The sequence below is a fragment of the Balaenoptera physalus genome, assembly GCF_965194825.1.
Source record: "Balaenoptera physalus genome assembly, chromosome: 2".
Taxonomy (NCBI): domain Eukaryota; kingdom Metazoa; phylum Chordata; class Mammalia; order Artiodactyla; family Balaenopteridae; genus Balaenoptera; species Balaenoptera physalus.
The window spans coordinates 47,461,596-47,482,429 of record NC_138883.1 but is presented as its reverse complement, the minus strand read 5'-3'; the positions used below and the strand labels follow the sequence as shown (position 1 = coordinate 47,482,429).

Genomic DNA, 20,834 nt, shown 5'->3' with positions numbered 1-20,834 from the left:
AAAAAAAAAAGTATTGTAGTTCATTTACAACGTGTTAATTTCTGCTGTACAGCAGTTATTCAGTTATACATATATATACATTCCTTTTCATATTCTTTTCCATTATAATTTATCATAGGTTACTGAATATAGTTCCCTGTGCTATCTTAATATCTTTAAAATAATTGATTCTAGAATTTTTTTCTAGAATCAGTGGTGGGCTTACCTTACCTCTTTGGTTTTATAAAACTCATATTCTGCCCTTTGTTGAAAATCAGGAATGAAAGAACGGTATTCTTCAGATTTCTGGCACCTTTTCTCTTTTTTGTGAGATGCCATTGATGATCTTAGAAGAGTTTCAAAAAATAAATAAAACTGGAAATCGGATTTTAAGGCATTGAATTAATTGGAAGAAAATAAAAGTCAGATCTGAGATTTCATAATGCTTTTCCTTAATGTGTTCAAAGCACCTTTTTGTTTTGAATTCAGCCACAAGAATAAGAATTTCAGTACAGGAGGAAATTTATGTGTAGACAGCTTTTGGCTTATTTCTGGCATGTCTCCTTTCTGTCAGGTGGTTGTTTTATAACAGCACAATTTATTGAACTTGGCACCATGCTTACTCATACTTATATGCAAGTCATGCTGTTTCAAATATGTCTTTGATGATTACAATTGACTGAATATTTAAGATTATCAGAAAAAGAACATCATAAGAGTTGTACCTAATAAAGAGCTTCAACTATAAGTGTTTAAAGTCTTTTCATTCTAATGTTTTATTCTTAAAGTATAAGAGGCCTGGAAGAGGCCTAATTCCCTGAACTCAGCTTTGGTTTGCCCATATGCATAATTGAGCTTCTCTTTCTTATCCTGAGAATCAGGTACAGAACACTAGAATCTGCAGCACTGCCAAGTATTTCTACCTAGTACTGTGTATGACAGTTTAACACACATCCTAGCCAGGAAAGACTCTGAACTTGCTGCTTGGAGCCTGGGTGGCAGGGACCTCGGATGGATTATGTAGCCCATTTCTAGAGGAATATCAAAACAGATCACCCCAACTCTGGAAAGTTTAGTAGTATCTGGGCTGCTTTTTTAAACACCAAGATCAAAGTCAATCATAGAGGCATTCCTTACATTGTGGCACAGATGTGTTTATGAAAAGTTGGTAGAAGTTGACTTGCAGATTGGATTCTATTTTAAAGGCACTCTGGTGGCTTAATAGTTGAAAGTGTGTATTAAGACCTTTCTTCTGTAGTGTGAAAGAACACTCTCTTATATATCTTCTGTATACCTATGGATTTTTATTTGATAATTTTTCTTAAAATGGATTAAAAAGAAAAAAAAGCCTGACTCTGCTTCTTTTTTTTTTTTAAATATTTATTTATTTATTTGGTTGCACCGGGTAGGCTCCTTAGTTGTGGCTCGCGGGCTCCTTAGAGACTCTGCTTCTTTAAGACAGACTGTGAAAACAATGGTCCTTTCTGGAAGCCAGTATTTCAGGGCCAGATGTCCTGAAATCTGACATTTGGCATGTATGAATGTTGAAGGCACTTTCTTTAGGGGTACATTACCCTGTTTCTAAGAAAAATATATATTATAATTATAATTGTCTAAAATAGTTACTGATCTTTTAAAATATGGTGGTTTGAGAAACATTAAGTAAACATTAAATAAAACTTTATTTTAAAAGCCATCAGAAATTTCTTTTCTAGCTGGGTTTAGATAATATCTGCCAGATAACAATATGATTTTATGTTAAGTGATTTAAAGAGAACAAAATTATATATTTGGTAATATCAATATAATCATAAATAATATAAAACTCCCATGATTTGGATCACATGAGTTTGGATTTTAAGGTAAGGTGACTATATCATATGTGATTACTGTAGATAGCAATTGCTCTCAGCTCTGGCTGTATATTAAAATAACTGAGGAGTTTTGAATAGACACTGACGCCTGGGACCCACACCCAGAGATTCTGACTTAATTGGTCTGGGAAGTAGACCAGACACTATGTTGTCAAAGGTCCACAGGTGTCCTAATGTACAGTCAAGGTTGGGATCTACTGTTACAATCTCTTGCAACCTAAAGTATGGTCTGTGAATGGTATTAGCCTGACTTAGAACTTTTAAAATTCAGACTCTCAGGCCCCACCTCAAACCTTCTGCATCAGAATCTGCATTTTAACTAGATCTTGAGGAGATTCATCTGCGGTATGTTTTTTTCATGGTACTTTGACTGTAAAAGTGCTCTCATAGTCATTCTTTTGTTCATCCATTTATTAATTTAATATTATTATTATTATTTCGTGCATTTTTTAAGTATCTGATGAGGACAAACACTGCTCTACCTACTGGGAAACATAAAAGTATGAATAAGATTTGGGCCTTCCTTTCCAGGAACTTTTGAAGGACCAGGGTCGGGGTAAGGTAGAGACATGGGAGCAGATTCAGGACTAGAGCTGTAATCTGGCTGTAAGATAGAATTGTCTATAGTCTTCTGGGAAGAAAACTGGAAAGTAAGACCCCTCCCCACTCCACCCCACTTTCACCCAGGGACTGGGATTTGAGCTGGGTTTCTGAAATAGAAGTAGGTAAGGCCAGCGGTTTTTAAAGTATGGTTACTGGACCAGCAGTGTCGGCCTCACTTGGGGACTTGTTAGAAATGCTAGTTCTTGGGCCCTTCGCAGATGTAATGAATCACAAACTCTGAGGGTAGGGACCAGCAGTTTGTGTTTTAATAAGCCCTCCATTGGATTTGATACACACTTAAGTTTGAAAACAGTGGCTGTAAGCATTTTCCAGACAGAGGAGATGGGAAGGAGCACTGAAGGCCATTGGAAAAGTGTGTCCCCAAACCAGAATAAAGCTCACTCACAGTGTACCATGAAGTTTTTCATGGCTTGAACATAGCGTGTTGACTGTACTTGGAATTTCGCAACAGTTTTGCTCAACATTTTGTTCCATGTATCTTTATTGTCTTTCTCTTTTTGGGTCATTTGGTCATAAGGCATTTTAATTTTATGATTGTGATTATTCATCACATTTAGAAAGAGAACTTTGTGTTTGGTTGTATGATAGTTTGATTGTTTTCTTTTTTGAAAATCAAGCTCTGAAGTTGGCTGAACACTCTTTTTATTATACTGAAAACATCGTGATTTCTATAGACATGCATGGGAAAACCACAGTATATGGACTTCCTCATTTATCTTTAAATGAACTTACTTTAAATGGTCTTTCTTGTTGGGGACCTGGATTTACATTGTCTACGACGTTATGGGGTAGGGAGAGTCTGTATAAACCCAAACCTCATCAATTTTAGTGATATCAGTTTTCCCCCTTTTAATATTTTCTTATCATAATATCCGGGAAAGAGCACATACTTTTTTTTTAACCTTTCTTTCTCTCCTTCTCAAGTTGAAGTGCTAATTAGTACCTTGGAGGCCAAGTGAAGGTCACTGAGAGAGGACAAGGGTCTGGATAATAACCCATGAAATGGAGCTCAAAGAAAATTCCCCCTTGAGAGCTGGAAGGGATCACAGAGATCAAATAATTCAGCTGTCTCACATCGGAGGCCTCTGAGGGCTTAAATGAGTTGCTCAGAGTCACACTGCTAATGGGGAAGCTGGAACCAGAGACCATGTTTCCAAACTCCTTGTTTAGTGTTCTTTCTATTACATCACTGATGCACAGAAGACTGTATCCCCATGGGGGGAAAACACAAACTGTATGTGAGCGGCTGTAGAACGTAATGATTGATTTTTCCCTTTGCAATTTGTAAGGGGCTAGTCATACACCAGATCACATCCAATTTGATGGCTTTAACTATGTATTGGTCGTTATCTCCAAAATCCTCTTTGGAATGAGTTAGATGTGAGTAGATGATAAAAAGAAAATAAGGAAATCAATCAATCCAATGTTGATTTCCTTACTGAGGCCCAGGCTTTATGTTTAATAACCTCCTGAACAGGTCCACCTGGACATTCCATATAGGCATTAGAGAATAAACACGTCCCCATTTGAATGCATATTCTCTCCTAAAACTTGCTTCTCCCACCCCTTATATTTTATCATTATTCACTCAGGACCTTTAGGATCATTCTTAACTCTTCTTTCTCTCACCCCACACATCAACTCAATCACCAACTCCCTCAATTTTATCTCCTGTCAATCTTACATCTTAAACAGTTTCCAAATCCAATGCTTCCTCACCACCTGCACTTCCATTGTCTTAAGTCAGGCCGCTCTTACCCCTTATCAAAGCTACTGCAGCAGGCTTTGTCCTCTTTTTCCTGCCCCCAGTCTCATAGTTGGACATTTCTCTTTCACGCTATTTTCAGAGTGAACTTTCTTAAAGTGCAAGGTTTATCACGCCACAAACTATGTTTAAAGCCTACAATAATTCCCCACCCATAATAGGATAAACCTTAGCATAGTACACACAACTTTCTATGATTTGGCCTCTGCTTACCGCTTTATCCCGACCCCTGATCCCTCTTCCTTACATGCTTACGCGTGCTCCAGTAAGATCAGGCTGCTTGCAGCCAACCAGACAGGCTTTTCCTGCCTGGTGAAATACTATTCATTTAGCACATCTCAGACGTCACCTCCTCATTGACATTATCTCTGACGTCGCTCCATTCTCCTCCACAGCTAGAGAAATACCTTTCTGTCCGCATCTCTGTACCTTACATATCTTCTGTACTCTCATATAATTTTCCCCAACATTTAATCATGAAAATTATCAAGCAGACAGAAAAGCTGAAAGAATTTTGCATGATTTTACAATTAACATTTTACTGTGTTTACTTTGTCACCACTCTATCTACCCATCAATCCATTTTTTTAAAAAACGCATTTCAAAGTAAGTTGCAGATATCAATATACTTCCTTCCAAATAATTCAGAATACGTATCATTCAGAGTTCATACATAGCATGTGGAGTTCTGTGTTTGTCTGCAGTTCTTTGTTTTTTAAATGTCAGGTAAAATTTACATACAATGAAATGCACACATCTTAAGTGTCCCATGAGATCCACTAAATACATACACGTGAGCAACCTAAACCCTTCCTACATACAGACCATTACCATTACTCTGGAAAGTTCACTCATGATCCTGCTCAGGAAATCTCTGCTCCCTCTTCTCTCAGAGGCAATGACTATTCTGATTTTCTTCCAGCTAGTTCTCCGTGTTATAGAACTTTATATAAAAGGAATCATACAGTATATATGCTTTTGTGTAAGACTTCTCTCATTCAGCATATTTTTGAGATTCATACATTTTGTTGTATGTATCAGAAGCTCATTTAAAAAAGTATTACTGATATTCCATTGTATGGATATATCACAGTTTTTAAAAAATCCATTATCCAACAGATGCACACTTGGGCTGTTTCTAGTTTCTGACTATTATGGATAAAGCTACTGTGAATATTCTTGTACAAGTTTTTTGGGGATATATGTCTTCAATTCTTTTGGGTAAATGTTAGGATTGGAATTTATGGTCATAGAATATTTATATTTAGTTTTAAAACAAACTGCCAGATTTTCCCTAAAGTGGTTTTACCATTTTATAATCCTACCAAAAATGTGTTGCTTCACATCTTCACTAGCATTTGGTGCTGTGAGACTTTTAACATTTAGCCATTCTGGTAGGATGTGTAATGGTATCTCATTTCAGTCTCATATAATTTTTGGTTTATTGGTCTGTCTCTAGAGAGAGAGACAGGCACTTTTGTCACTTCTATATTTCCTGAGCCTAATAACATCTGACACAGAATAGTGTCTGCAGTGGGAGATCAGTCATTCACTCTGGCAGCAATCCACCTGGCTGCCATATGTAGGAACATACACAGTAGATAATTGGATTGATCTCTAGGTGAAGAAAAAGGGGTCTGAGAATTCTGTCAATAGCATGATAGAACTGAGGAACCATTGGGTCTGTCTGGGCTGTTTATGGAAGTGGAAAGCTGATAAATTCGATCAAGGGAGTGGGTATGGTGGGATTGGAGCTCTCCCTGGGAGGTAGGAAGTAGTGAGGTCGGATTGAAGGAGTGAAGAACTGGAAGAATAGTGGTCAGAGAGAGGGAGTTAGAGGGATTTTATCAGATTTGACTAAGAATTCTGAAATAATGAAACTTTTCATAGTAATAATCATAAATATCAACATTTCCTTAGATTTTATAGAATTACTATCTTTTCTCATTTTTGCTTCTATAGAAAAATGTTAGTTCATTTCTTTCTCCTCAGAGATTTCTGTATTTTGAATAAACAAAATTAAGAAGTAGCTATTTAGTCTCTAAGTCTGATAATGAAAATTGGAAGAAACTAAATCCTACATTACTGAATTGAAATATGAAGTAGATCTTCATGTTACATTGTTAACTCTGATTATGGCAAATGTTCTACTTGACATTTTATTATTAATACTTTATTCCTTTTATTCTTACAGCATTCTGACATTTAGAATGACTTACACCATTATACGTCATTATCAGCATTCTGATAATTGGAATGACATACCATTTTAACAATTGAAATTCACATTTTCACATTTCACGACTTTCACAATTTTCACAAACGGGATTAAAATTGGCTAATATACATGTATAGAGGAAAATGTTGGCAAATATTTGTCCATCATTAAGTTATCTGAATTTGGTTGTCATCTTGATTAAATCACTATAATTGTGCTGTTCTTCCTTTCACCCTGAGATTTATGTATATGGGCAGAGCCATCTCTTCAGAGTCTGGGCTAAGTCCTCTGAAGCATTTTGGTAGGCAGACTTTCCATGGCTACTCCCCATCTTCTCTCCCTACCAGCAATAAGATGCTTATTCCACTGGCTGCCAACCAATGTCAGACTGACTGACCATTAGACTAGTTCAACCACTGCTACCTCCAATGCAATGCCATTTAATAAACACTCTCTATTCTGCAACTAGTTAGTCATCCTGTCTCCCTTATTCCAAAGCCCCTGAAGACAAAACTCATCCACAAAGCCTTCCCTGATGGTCATAGAAGAGATGCCTTCATCCCATTTGACCCTGCCGTCCAGTCAAGGCTTGGTTTAATGGTCCTGTTCTGCTTCTCATGTGATATATTCTGCTTCCATGATGATAGGGACCAAGTCTATTCAACTTTTTAAAAACTATAATCCTTAAGTATATTGACTTTTGTAATTAGGCACTTAACACTTTTCATAAAATTGATGACAACAATGATGGTATCAGAGAAGCAAAATCTTTAACTGCTTTATATTGCTCACCTCATTCAATGATACCAGTAGACAGTTAGTTAAACTAGTAATAAATTTCTGGGGTTATAAAATTTGTATTTAGGATGCAATATATGTTTCTACTATTATTTGCTTTTGAAGTGAGACACCTTTACTCCTTGAAAATTAAGATGGAGAGAAAAATAAAAGCTATTTTTGTTGGACTTCCCTGGTGGTCCAGTGGTTAAGACTCCACGTTTCCACTGCAGGGGACACGGGTTTGATTTCTGGTTGGGGAACTGGGATCCCACAAGCCACACGGTGATGCCAAAAAAAAAAAGCTGTTTTTATTTCAATTGTAGTGGCTTAATAGGTGTCTTTTACCCTAAACTGCCCCAAATTCATTTTAGAAAATGTACATTTACATATAAAAAGATTAAATAAATTCACAAAGGAAAAAATTAATATAAGTTCCTCTCCCCCGTAACTCTGAGATTCTAATCCCTCATCCCTCAACTCTTGGAAATCTTATATACTGGTTCCTTCTCTTTTTCAGAATGGGCAACAGTTTAGATCGGGGAGCAATAAAGCACACTAACTTATTTCATTTTATTACTTTTGTATATCCCAAGAGGATGATGACTTAAAGGGGAAACATATTTGTAATAGTAGCTGATTATTCTGCACAGTTTAATTGACAGCAGGATTTTCTTTTGAGATGATAAAGATGCCTGTGATGAATAGTGGATAAAAAAAAATTAAACAAAAAAATCCTTTAATCAAAGTACCCAAGGGAGAAAAAGTAGACTGATTTATTGGAATCAGAATGATTCCTTGGCTTATAAAAATTCTTATTTGGAAGTATTCAACAACTCCTTCCATCGTGTCCCGAACTTGTCATTACTCTCTCTCTTTCTCTTCTTCTTATGTAATTACATAGCCCCTTCTCCTATTTCTGAAGGTTGGCTTATTCTCACTTCACTTCTATGGCCTTTGTCCTAAGAATGATATCGGTAACAAAAAGAAAATGAAAACCAAGGACTTAATCTCTCTATATACACACAAATAATTTAACCTTACTTTCTTGGAATTTTGATCATAGTATCATAGGTATCTTTCTGCTCAATAGGGCTTAGCAGAAAGACCATTGATTTTAGACTTAGAAGATCTATATTTGTATATCATCTTATATTTAGCAACTGTATGAACTTCAGCCAAATCATTTAAACTCCCTGAGTCTTGGTTCCTTATCTCTAAAATGGGGATTTGTCTAACCCACTTCCCAGGGTTGTTGTATCAAAATATGTAGAAGGACCTTGTAACCATGAAGCTCAGAATAAATATGTTATCATCGCTACTGTCATTTGACCTATGAGAAAACCAAGACTGTTCAGAAAGACTAAGTATTTTGCCTAAGGACACACAGCTTGTTAGTAACAGAGGAGAAACTAAAAGCTGAGTGTCCAAATACTTAGACTGAATTCTTTTCTATTGACTCTCTCTGAAGTGCTTTATTTCGACTTGCAGCAGTTGAGTTTTTCTCTTTCATTCTCTATGATTTGGTTTCATTGAGTAGTAAATAAGGTAAAAATTTAAATTGTGTCTTTCTACTTTACAATTTTAGACTTGGACTTGAGGTGCATGGTAATTCTCTGAATTTAGAGGAAAGAATGTTCATAGATGCAATTTCCCTTTTGCAGATCAATTTGTTTGCCCTTCTTGGGAGTGGGACATGTTTTTATATCTGGGGAATTCAATTTTATCACGCATTCTCCGCTATAATAGGTGGTGGCAAAGGATCTATAGAAGCTTGTTACACAGTATTTGATTGCATGCATCCAAAATATCCAACACAATTCTTAATCTGAAAGATCATCACAGGTGGGGACCTCCACAGCATCTCTCTGAGGTTAAGACATTGGATGTAAACAACAAAATGTCCCTTTTTCCAGATGAGCAAGTTAATGTCCTCTCTACACGATGTTCTGGCTTCTTGTGTTCTAGTTAAAAGGGAGTAGAAATTAAATGGGAACAAAGGAGACCTGTGCCAGAGAGACCAGTAGCCAGAGGGAGGAAGTTCATTTTATGAAGTCATAAAAAAGCAGAAAAGTGCATAAAAGAAGCAGAAAAAGGTGAAAAATGTGTTACAGAGACACAAAGTGGGTAGGAATCTGTCTGAAGGTGATTTTGGCAGTACAGATAGTATTTCAGCTATGTACTTGTTAGCATTTTAGATTTCTTTCAGATTGTTTTCTTTTTTGAGCAAACAGCTGGAGGATAGATAGCACATGGGAAATAAAGGACAGCATTGGAGAAAGTGTAGTTTCAAAACCAAAGGTATATAGTGATTGAATACATTGAATAAAGTGAAGGTTCAAGTACAGTCTGTTGAACCTGACAAAACCAGTCAGAAACAAGGCCAGAAAAAGATGTTTTGGGGGATATCATTCCTTTCTCAAACATCTACCTCCAAGATCACTGTATCAAGAGACATGCCAAAAAGGAATAGTATTGACAGACATTTCGGAAACACCTGCAGCAGAAAACATCATCTGTCAAGTTAATGAGGGAAGCTGATAGGCATCCGAGGGTAACGAGGAGAGAGAGGGAAAGGGATTTTGTTGGCTATGGCTGCTGTGTGTGTACGTGTATATGAAATAACTTGAAGGAAAAGGAGCGAGGGGAGAATGCTTTGATTTCACCATATGGTGGTGGAGTAGAGAGTTCTTGGACTTTGGAGCCAGAGCAACCTGCTTTATATCCCAGTTCTGCTTCTTACTAGCTGGCTGTGAGGCCTGTAAAGGAAGGATGAAGTATCACTCGGGAATATCTTCAGCTAAACATACAGAACACCCAACCATATGTGTAAAGACATTAAATTATATCCCTTAAAAAGAAGTCTGAAGGTCAGTTCTGTGGACTGAGGCAGCATCTCAACAATGTCATCAAGGGTCCAAGCTCTATTTTCTTTTTTTTTTCTTTGACATCCAAAGTATTTTCATTATTAGGCTGGTCAAGTCATGGTCCCAAGATGGCCACCTTAGCTCAGAAATAACGCCTTAGGATTCCCTGGTTGGGGAACTAAGATCCAGCAAGCCATGGGGCGTGGCCAAAAATAAATAAATAAATAATGCCTCACATAATTATATTCAGAGCAGAAAGGCAAGACATGGGGGCAATAGGACTCTCTTCTCAGAAGATTCTACTTTTATGTGGGAAGAAACTCTTTTCCAAAAGGTCTCTGGCTGACATGTCTCATGGCCAGAATTGGGTCATCTCTGGACCCATCAACCAGTGATTGAGGGTGGGAATGGGGTTGAGCCCTGTCTTCTTGGCTGAGAGCTGTTAGCAACTAACTCAGTCTGCTGCAGGTAATATCTATCTGACAGGGTGGTTAGCATTAGAGATAATACATACAAATGCTGGTAGTGCTTTGCCTAGCCCATCTTAGGCACGCTCTAAATGATCATTATAACTTTAAAAATTATTAGTGCTTTTACTACAATCTTTTATTGTCCTGTGAACAGTTAATATAGTTGTAACAAGTATATAAAATTTTGGGCTCTGCTTTGACTTCATCCTATTTGTAGTTTAAGCATTTCCAAGTGTTTCTATATAGTCTCAATAATACCACTTTAAAAATGCATGAAATTCAGTGTATCAAATGACTGAAGTAGAATTTAATTAAATTATTTTTGTATATATTGTATGCTTCCAGTTTTTTTTCACTATTATAAGACTTCTTTGTGTAAAATTTTGTATATTTTGGATTGATTATTTAGGATAGATTCCAGGAATGACATTATTAGATCAAAGGGTGAGGCAGAGATTGGCTAGCTATTTACCACACCATGTGGTTTTCCTCCTGAAACCCCAGATAAACTACATTTCTTAATCTCCCTTGCAGCTAGGTGTGGCCAGTGAGTGGATTCTTGCCAGAGGAATGAGGGCATCTATGATGTCCCCTATTTTGGGGCCTGTTCCAAAACACCTCTGAAATCTTCTTCTCTCTCTTCTCCTGGATGTCTGTGTCCTGGAGGACCTTGGTGAAGATGGCAGACCTACAACAGCCTGGGACCCTGAATGACCATGTGGAGCAGAGCCTCCCCTCCACTCCCACACTACTGCTTAGAATGGAGAGGAGTGGGAAACAAATTCTCACGTGTTAAGTTAGTATACATTTTGGAGTTATTTGGTATAGCTGTTGTTACTACAACTAATACAGAAAGTGGTACCTTGAAATGGTAACCACTACAGTGAATAAGGCATAAATCTACTTTTATTCAAATTTTCTCTCCGGAGCACAATCTTTCAGAATAAAAGAAGAACAACAAAAATTTATTTAAATGAAATGCATTAACATCATTGAGCTGAAAAATTAATGTGCGTACAAGAAGAAAATAAACCCACCTATGCAAATTGCTTGGAATGATCCATAATTAATGTTATATAAATCAATAAAATTTACTTACCACAGTAATTTCTAAGCAATGCATATATTTAATTATTTTAGTTTGGGGCTATCAGTTACATAATAAATTAATTATTTTTAGATCCTGCTGAGCGTTTCTTATCTAAAACATTGTGGTGCCCCATGTCTGGGGCACATTCTAACCATATGGGCAGACAACTCAGGATATGTGAGGCCTTTTAGTAACCCTGGTCTGCATCCCCAGAGTTAGCACCCTGAAGCTGTAGTTCTGATTCATTCCAGCACAGGAAGTTGTGTTAGTATAAACCGCTGGGTAATCTGGAGGGCCCCAGGGAGACCGGTTTGATTCTCTGTCTATTAGGCAGCTCTGAGCTAGGTGGAGAAATAGTGGCAGAGGCTGATACATTGATTTTTGTTCCCTGTGGGAGGCATAGCCTGAGAAGGATAGCTGGGGAAAATCAGGTGATTGGGAAGCTCATTTTGGGAGGAGGGTTTCCTGAATCTCTTGGCATGTAATTAATTAACTGTGCCCAATAGCTCCGAGTCAGCCAGGCATTTCCCAACCATTCAGTGAGGAAACATAGATCAAGGTATAACTCTCTGCCTGGTGTGGAGTAAGCACCATATGATGGTGATGTTAATAACCAGGCCACTGGACTTTTCCGGTGACTTTGATTTCCAACTTCTGGGAGCAGAGAATCATACCCGAGTTTAAGTTGTGTTCCCTGCTGGGGCTGGTCTGGTGGGCTCAACCCTAGTCTCAGTGAGGAGCTGAGAAGACAGACAGCTGGGGAAGTCTGGGGGAAGAGAACCAGGCGCTTGAGTTTGATGCAGGCATAGTACTTCCCAAGGGTGTGAGTTGCACGTCTCTTTGTTTTGGGAAAAAACATCTGATACAACTTAACTCTCTCTCCCTAGAGTGTTAGTTAAATAAATTGTCATATGGAAAGTCCAGTGGCCTGGTTATTAACATCATCATCGTATGGTGCTTACTCCACACCAGGCAGAGAGTTATACCCTGACCTATGTTTCCTCACTGAATGGTTGGGAAATGCCTGGCTGACTCGGAGCTATTGGGCACAGTTAATTAATTACATGCCAAGAGACTCAGGAAACCCTCCTCCCAAAATGAGCTTCCCAATCACCTGATTTTCCCCAGCTATCCTTCTCAGGCTATGCCTCCCACAGGGAACAAAAATCAATGTATCAGCCTCTGCCACTATTTCTCCACCTAGCTCAGAGCTGCCTAATAGACCGAGAATCAAACCGGTCTCCCTGGGGCCCTCCAGATTACCCAACGGTTTATATTAACACAATCTCTCTAGGATTTTCACTAGATGTGGAGTGGTCATCATACATATTTTTGCAATGTGTTCTTCCTGCAGCCATACCTTTCTCCTTTTCACAGTCCTTTGGGAAGAAGGGACAGGCCTTCTATTTCCTCTACATTGTGAGTTTGTTTTAGTAAAGCCCATAATAAGCTCATGATCTAGGGCACTAAGGTTGAATCTTGAAATACTAAAGGCGGCAAAAAAAATTAAAAGCTCTTTTCTCTGTCAACAATAAAGCCTGGCTTTAGGATTACTGTATTTTATCAACTTGAAGATGCCATTGTTGTAAGATGCACTATTATTTTATGTATCATTAAGACTATGATACAATGCCTTAATGATAGTTCTGCAGAAGGCATGAATCTATCATAACAGCCTCTTATTGCAGTGAAATCTTTTTTATCTACACTGAGAGACTTGAAATTTCCTTTTGCCTTTAATCACAACGCTTGGCAAGTGATGGGCAATCCTTTCCCAAGGGAGTCAGTAAAATAATGTAACAGTTTCACAGTGGCACGTGTGTTTCTTTCTTTCTAGGTCCAGGAGAGCACTTGGTTGTTGTTTTGCAACAAAATAAGAATTGCAATCATGTATCCGAGTATTTGCATCCCAATATCAAATTTACATTCAATTGCCTTGTTTCTCTGCCTTTCTGTATATGCAATTTTTTTTTTTTAACCAATGACAAATCATAGTGTAATCTTTTTGAAGACAATTTATGCTATAATTAAACTCATTCTAGAAGAAGATGATTAGATTTAGGCAGCAAAGAGTCTTGAGGTGCTCTTGATGGTGGCCAGACTTAGGTATCCTACCTGGAAGTTAACATCTCTGAAGGAAGACTGAAGAAGAAAAGAGGAGGAACAGACAGGACATTCACATAGTAGTGGCCCGGACCACTCTCAGTTTCTGTCTTTTTTTAAGGCTCAGTCTGAATGCCCTGTCTGCGACAAAGCTTTCCCTGACCCATTAGAAGTCAGGTTAGGTCTTTTAGGTTCTTCTCCTATCATAACCCTTAGCACAGGTTAAAAACAAACAAACAAACAAAAAAGAATTGCTGGTTTAACTGTGTATCTTCTTTACTGGAAGATCTGTGTAGGGTCTGTGTAGTAGGTATTTAGTATATATGTGTTGAAAGGAAGGAAGAAGGAAGGAAGTCATGTCATTCCTCTGCTATAACCCTTACATGGATTTCTATTGCTCTTGAAATAAAACCCAGGGGCCCTCGAGCTCCCCAACCCTATCTAGAGCAGGCTCTCCCTCACTCGTGAAGATCCAGCTACTGAGTAGCCTCAGGCCAACTGAGGCCTTGCCACTTCTAGATCCAGCCTCCACACGCATATCTGATCGTGACTCTCCCGTGCTTAAAACCTTCCCATGCTTCCTACGTCTCTGCAGCAAAGCAAACCCTCCTCCACGACCTGCCCTTTTCTCCCTATGCGGCTTCCTCTTTCACCCCTTGGCGTCCTGGTTTCTCAGGACACCACGCTGCTCCTCCTGCTGGAGCCCTTGCTTCTGTTCTTTCCTTTATCCTTTAATATGCAGCTTCTCCCAGAAGCCATTCCTAAACCCCAGACTGGCTAAAGGCCCATCCCCTGGGCTCCCACACTGTGAATATCTTTGTATCTGGTCACTTACCACTCTGAATTAAAGTCATCTCTAGATACTTGTCTTTCCTATTGATTGTAAAATCCCTGAGAGCGAGAGCCATACTTTCTCCATCTTTGCATCCCTGGTGTTTAGCTGCATCTGGTGCATTGTAAATATCAGTAAGTGTGTGTTAAGTGGAATTAGACAGAACTGAGCTGAGACTGGGAAGCCATGACAGAAGGAAGGAGAACCATATACTAGGACGTTACTTTCTGAAAGGCCAGGTATCCCCTGGTCTAGGAAGAATCACGGGTAAGCCCAGGGGAGAAGCTTTTCTGAGTAGTCCTGGGGATGGTGACGCATTTGGTTGCCAGGTGGTGCTTGATTAAGATCCTCAGCCACAGTAAGCGTGGCTTTCAGGGGATTTAGCTAAGAATCAATTCACTAATGAAAAGTCTTCTGCGCATCAAACCCAACTATTACCACATGACCAATCAAAAGTCTTTCGGTTAACAGACTGTTTTCAAGTCCCCGTATGTTCTGTGACAATCTGTAAATACTTCTTTCCTCAGGATTTTTGGCCAAAAAGTGTACCAAATGAATTGACAAGGTACAAATATTTATACAAATAAAGATATACATTTATACAAATAAATGAGGCAAAATTATGCTTTAATACCTACCTTTGTCTTACAGGTATATCTGAGGTACCAAAAAGTTTAATTATAAAAATTTAGGCTGTATTGGCCAATCCTAATATATTTTTTCATGGAAACACTGTTCTTTGATATGTTGAGGTTCAGCCTGTTCAAAATGTCTCTTGATGCTGTGAAGTCCCTATGTATTAATATTCCATAGTTCTTTATTTATCTGGATAAAAACTAGACTCATACAACTCATGGGCTGCCTTTTCAATTCTAGCCCTTTCTTTTGTGTTTCTCACCTCTTTTCTAGCTTTCTACTTTTCTAACCTAGCATAGGATTATACAAAATGCAGGTATTGATCAATGGGCAAAATTGTGAAAAATGAAAAAAAAATCTATAATCTTTTGATGCCCATTGGAATAAAAATGTACTCTTGCATTTTATATTTTTGGTGAAGGTTCTTGTGAACCCATGAGAAGCTGCATGTATAGTGATTAAGGGCATGGATTCTGGAGCCCAGGTGTGAATCCAGACTACCTACTTGCTAGGAATTTGCAATTTGAACTTGTATAAATTAATCTCTCTATGCCTCAGTTCTGTCATATGTAACGTGAAGATAAGAATACTACCTACATCACAGCGTTGTTATGAACACGAACTGAGTTAACAGGTGTGAAGCACATAGTCATTATTTATTATTATGAACTCTTATGTGAGTCAGAACATGATTTGGCGTGGAAAAGTTTTATTTCCACCATATAAGTTAACAAAGGTGGGAACATCAATATATGTAGTGGAGGAGAAAAGACAATGGTATGCACTACATTTTTCAACCCTCAACTAATAACATCAAACTCTTTAAGCTTCATATTAGTGGATGCCGGCAACCTTCATTCTTCCCTGCAATTGGAATGGGAATCTTTATACTCCAAGTCATAGAGGTTGTTAATGCTGTGAAGGCAAGTCTCCAAATTTGGAGTAAAAGAGAGGATGCAGAAGGAGTTGGAGACTGAATACTGTAGGAGTTGGGGGACGGGTGCTGGGGACCTCCTGTGGGATGCTTACTCCTGCGCAGATGCCGAGGATTCCCTGGTGGTCCTCTTCCTTTCCTCCCAGTGGCAGCAAAGATAAGGCTGCCTGCTTCTCTGCCCTTGGCACCACCTACTACTTCTGTTCAGGGTTCCTTGTCCGAGCCCAATACAATCTACAGGTGTCTCTAGCCCCCTGAGACAAGCACAGTCACTTTTGGAATTTCTAGGTTTAGGAATACACGCTGACAACACAGGGAAAGCAGGAAGTTAAAGCAGGACTTGGGACTCCCCTCTCCGCTCCCTGTCTGGGATTCCCTCCTCACTTCACAGCTGCTGTGGCTGCTCTAAATTCTGTGCTCTGGCTCCTCACGCCAGAAAGATGGTGAGGTTTTTTAAAAAATCCTGCGGGGATCTGACTGGTACCTTTCCTCCAGCTAGAAATGGTAAAATGGGGGAACACTCAGTGCCAGGTCCTTCCTCCAAGTGCTGACTCCCCTTCAGAACCTGCCTGCTTTTGGTCCCTCTCCAGTGCTTGCAGATAGTTGTTTTATTATTCGTCTAGAGTTGTTATTTCTGAAATGGTTGGTACAAGAGAAATTTACTTGGCTATTAACAGAAATGGAACCCCTATATTTGAACGAACCTTAAAAATCCATCTGCTGAGATCTTAATTTCATTTATTGTATTTTTTCAGTTGTAGAATTTCCCAGTTCTTTAAAAATAGTTGGATTTAACTGTTAAAATGATCAATCTTATGTTTTAATTCCCTTAATATATTAGTCATCATTATTTTAAAGTTTGTACCTGATACTTTCCTTATCTGTGGGTCTGGTTTTTGTGGTAGTGAAATTACAATTTTACCATCAACTGAAATTTTAAGACCAGACACTGAAGAAAGGATAAGTTCATTTCTTGATCCTACTCTTCTGTTAGCTATATACCCATTTCTTTGCTTCTCTTTTCCACAATATCTTTAAAAAATTATTTATTCTAAAAATTTCCTAATTGTCTTCATTAATTTTTTCCTTAAACTCAGTTTGATCAGTCCTTCTCTCTTAGCTCTCCACAGAAAGCGTTTTTTATGTCATTAGTGGCCACCGCATTGCTAAATCCAGTGTTGTGACTCCTCAGCTTATTGGCCTGTCAGTTGATGATTCCCTACTCCTTGATAAACTTTCTTTATTTGGCTACCAAGACACTGAACACTCACTGGTTGCTCCTTCTCTTTCTTCTTTATTGCTTTTCCACCGTTCTTCCCTTCCCTCCTCTTCTCATCCCTTCCCTTCCCTCTCCTTCTCTCCCCTCCCCTTTCCTTTCCTTTCTTTTCGTCTTTCTTTCTTTTTCTCCCAGCGCTAAATTCTTGACCTCTTCTCTTCTTTAGCTGTACTTACTCCATTGGTGATCTCCACCTGTCTCACAGCTTTAAACTTTGTCTATATATTAGAACTCCAAAATTTTTATCTCTAGCCCAGATCTCTCTTCCAAACTCTAGACTCATCTGTTCAACTCTCTACTTGATATCTACACTGGATGTAAAACAGGCATCTCAAACTCAGCATGCCCAAAGCTGACCTCCTGATCTTCATTCCCCTAGACTGGCTCCACTCACAGATTCCTCCATCTCAGTTTATGATGTCTCCCCGATTCCAGGGTCCTGAGCCAAAATTCTCACAGTCATATCCTTCCCCCATTAATTAATTAATGAATATAGAAAGAGCTTTATTGAGATATAATTTATATGCTATAAAATCAACCTGTTTAAAATGTATAATTAAATAGTTTTCAGTATATTTACAGTGTTGAATAGCTGTCGCCACAGTCTAACTTTAAGACATTTTCATCTTCCCCCCAAAGGAATCTTGTATCAGTTAGCAATCACTCCCTGTTTTCTGCTCTCCCCGCTCTCTGAAGTCTGTTTCTTTTATCTGCCTTTTTCCCCTCTTGGGTTTCAATCATGTTGTATTTTTGTATGCCTTTTATATACAAACTCATACAAACATGAGTGTCAAACATCGAATATGAAAACTGTGTAAAGATAATTTCAGATGCTATGTGATGATATCTTACTCTAGAGAGGATTAACTTTTGCTTCTGGCATTCAGCTAGCCATGGCACCAGCCATCAATCCCAGTTCACGACACTAACCAGGACTGAATGACTCAAATAAGGTTTTCAGTTCCTGTGAGGACCGGTCTGTTTATGTGTTCATTCTTAACCTGGAGTATAGTTCTTTGGTGTCACTCTTGAAAACCTGTTGTACTTACTAGAATTTCTATTCCTTGGAGAAACTGAGCCTCCTCTTTTGTCCTCCTGGCCCCATTAGTTTATTGAAGTTTGCGTTGAGAGGAACTTTTCCTCTACTCTCTTATGTTAATGTCCTGGGCGCGTGCAAATTAAACTGACAAAAGATAGATTAGCAGGAGAAAAAGTTTACTTATGTGTGTAACGTGCATACATGCAGGAGTGCCCAGTGGTGACTAACTCAAATGGGTGGTTAGAACTTGGGGCTTATACACCTAACATAGTAGGAGAAAGGGAGTGGGGAGAAAAGGCTCCTCTATAAAGAACAAATAGGTTTCTTTAGGAAAGACAAATGGGTTTTTAGGAGAACAAACGAAAACTAAGAAGGTTTGCAATGTTTGTTTATGCAGGTGCAAGTGGTCTTTCTGTCATAGCCATGAATCTCCCTGGAGAGGAGATTTATGGTAGGTTTACTCTTAGTCTCTCTCCTGGAAATAGACTTACCCTGAAAAGGGAATTTATAACAGCCTCATTTCTGAGAAGTTTCTGCTTTAGTCAGATAAGTGAAGCTCGAAGGAAGCTTCTTTCTGCATCCGTTGAGTCTCAAATGTTTTCTGCTTAAAATAATCTTTACACCAATTCTGGGGTTCTCAGTGAGTCCCTACAAAGTTTTTATTCAGCTACTCAGACTCTCAGATGCTGTTTTTGGAATTAGAAAATTTGAAAAAGCATCTTTAAATGCTATACTACTCTCTCTTGGCTTCCTTTCTCTTTTGATTTTATAATCTTCTCCATTTAGAGAGATCTCCAAAACCTTTCAATAGATTTTAAAAAAAAATTTCATCTAACTTTTCTACTTGTTCTTTGCAAGGGGGTTGTTTTAAAAATGGCCTACTCTGCCATTGTAAGAAGCAATACATTTTAGGTATCATTTGAAGGACTCAAAAAAAAAAAGGATAAGTACACAACAGTTCTCAGTCCTGCTGCACCTCTATATACTTGCAGTTGATAGCAATCCCTCAAAGTCTGCAACCTCTAATATTATGTTGAGTTCCAACTGGAGTTAGTTCCAGGCTTGATCAACTGGAGGTAGTATAAATATATCCTCTGTTTCCTGTGGGAGCTCATCAGAATATTCTCCTCTGGTTAACAGGACAAGGGATGGGACTTGTGAAACCACTTGTCATACTTGCTGCAGATGAACAAGCCAGTCAGACAATAGGATATGGGAGGTTATCACACACTGCTCTCCATCCTCTTGCAAGACAATCTTTACTCCACTTAGGTCTCTGTTTTCCTCTCATTCCTCCATTGATCTCTGGTGTCTGTGAGGCTCTGGATACTTTATATATTTGAGCTTTACATACACTTTTAATTTAACTGTTCCCTTAAAATCTTCTTTTTTCTTAAGTGTGGACCACTAATCACAGACCTATTTTGTATATATCATTTTGGAAGTTATTATTGTTTATCATCAGAAGATATATATTATTACTTGGTTCTATTTGTTACTTTTTCATATCGATTGAAAGCTAACTGCTTTGAGAAATCTACCTTTTGCCCTACTGCTTTGCTTTTTTAAATGACATTTGTCCAGGCAAACTTATTCCATTTTAATTGCTTAGAAGACTCCTTATCTTTTGATACTGTCAGCTAAATTATTTGAAATTAGGTAGAACAATACAACTACCTAATTAGGTCTGACATTTTCAGAATGTTTTCCTTCAGATTTTATAATCTGTATCTGGTCTGCCTTTTTTTCTACACATCATACAAATAATATCATATTTCAGAGTTATAGATCTAACAATTGCTAAATGTTAAACCATTTATGTTATAACATATTCCCTTAAAGGAAAATGTGAAGTCTTCCAGTTATTGGAACTCCTGTGTCCCTGTTCCACCTCTTACCCTTTGTTGTGCCTCTGGTTTCAACTCACTCTCTGTGGGTTGAGAATGTCCTCTAGGACCTAACATGATCCTGTGCAAGCTAGGAATTCAAGGTAAAAGCCAGGGATTGAGAGAAAATGTAAGAATTGTCAGTAGTTACATAACATGAGGTTGGAATTATGTGAGATCATTAAGTAATGAGTATAAATAGAGAAGAAAAGAGGTCCAAGGCTGAGTCTGGGGAATTCTAACAGCTAGAGGTCAAAGAGAGGAAGTTTCCAACAATGGAAACTGATACACAGCCATCAGTGAGGTAGGAGGAGAACCAAGAGAGAGAGTGGTGCCCTAGAAACCAAGAGGAGAAAGCAGCTAGAGATCAATGGATCAAATGCTGTTGTGAGGTTGAATAAAATGAGGTCTGAGAATTGGCCATTAGACTTGCGATCACTGATGACCTTGACAAAAGCAGTTAC

General features: G+C 38.3%; 1 pseudogene across 1 annotated transcript in view; it reads right to left on the bottom strand.

Moving 5' to 3' along the window:
* Positions 1-20,834, bottom strand: part of LOC309655367 (nuclear cap-binding protein subunit 2 pseudogene) — a 388,523-nt pseudogene that overhangs the window by 15,107 nt on the left and 352,582 nt on the right. The window lies entirely within an intron of this gene.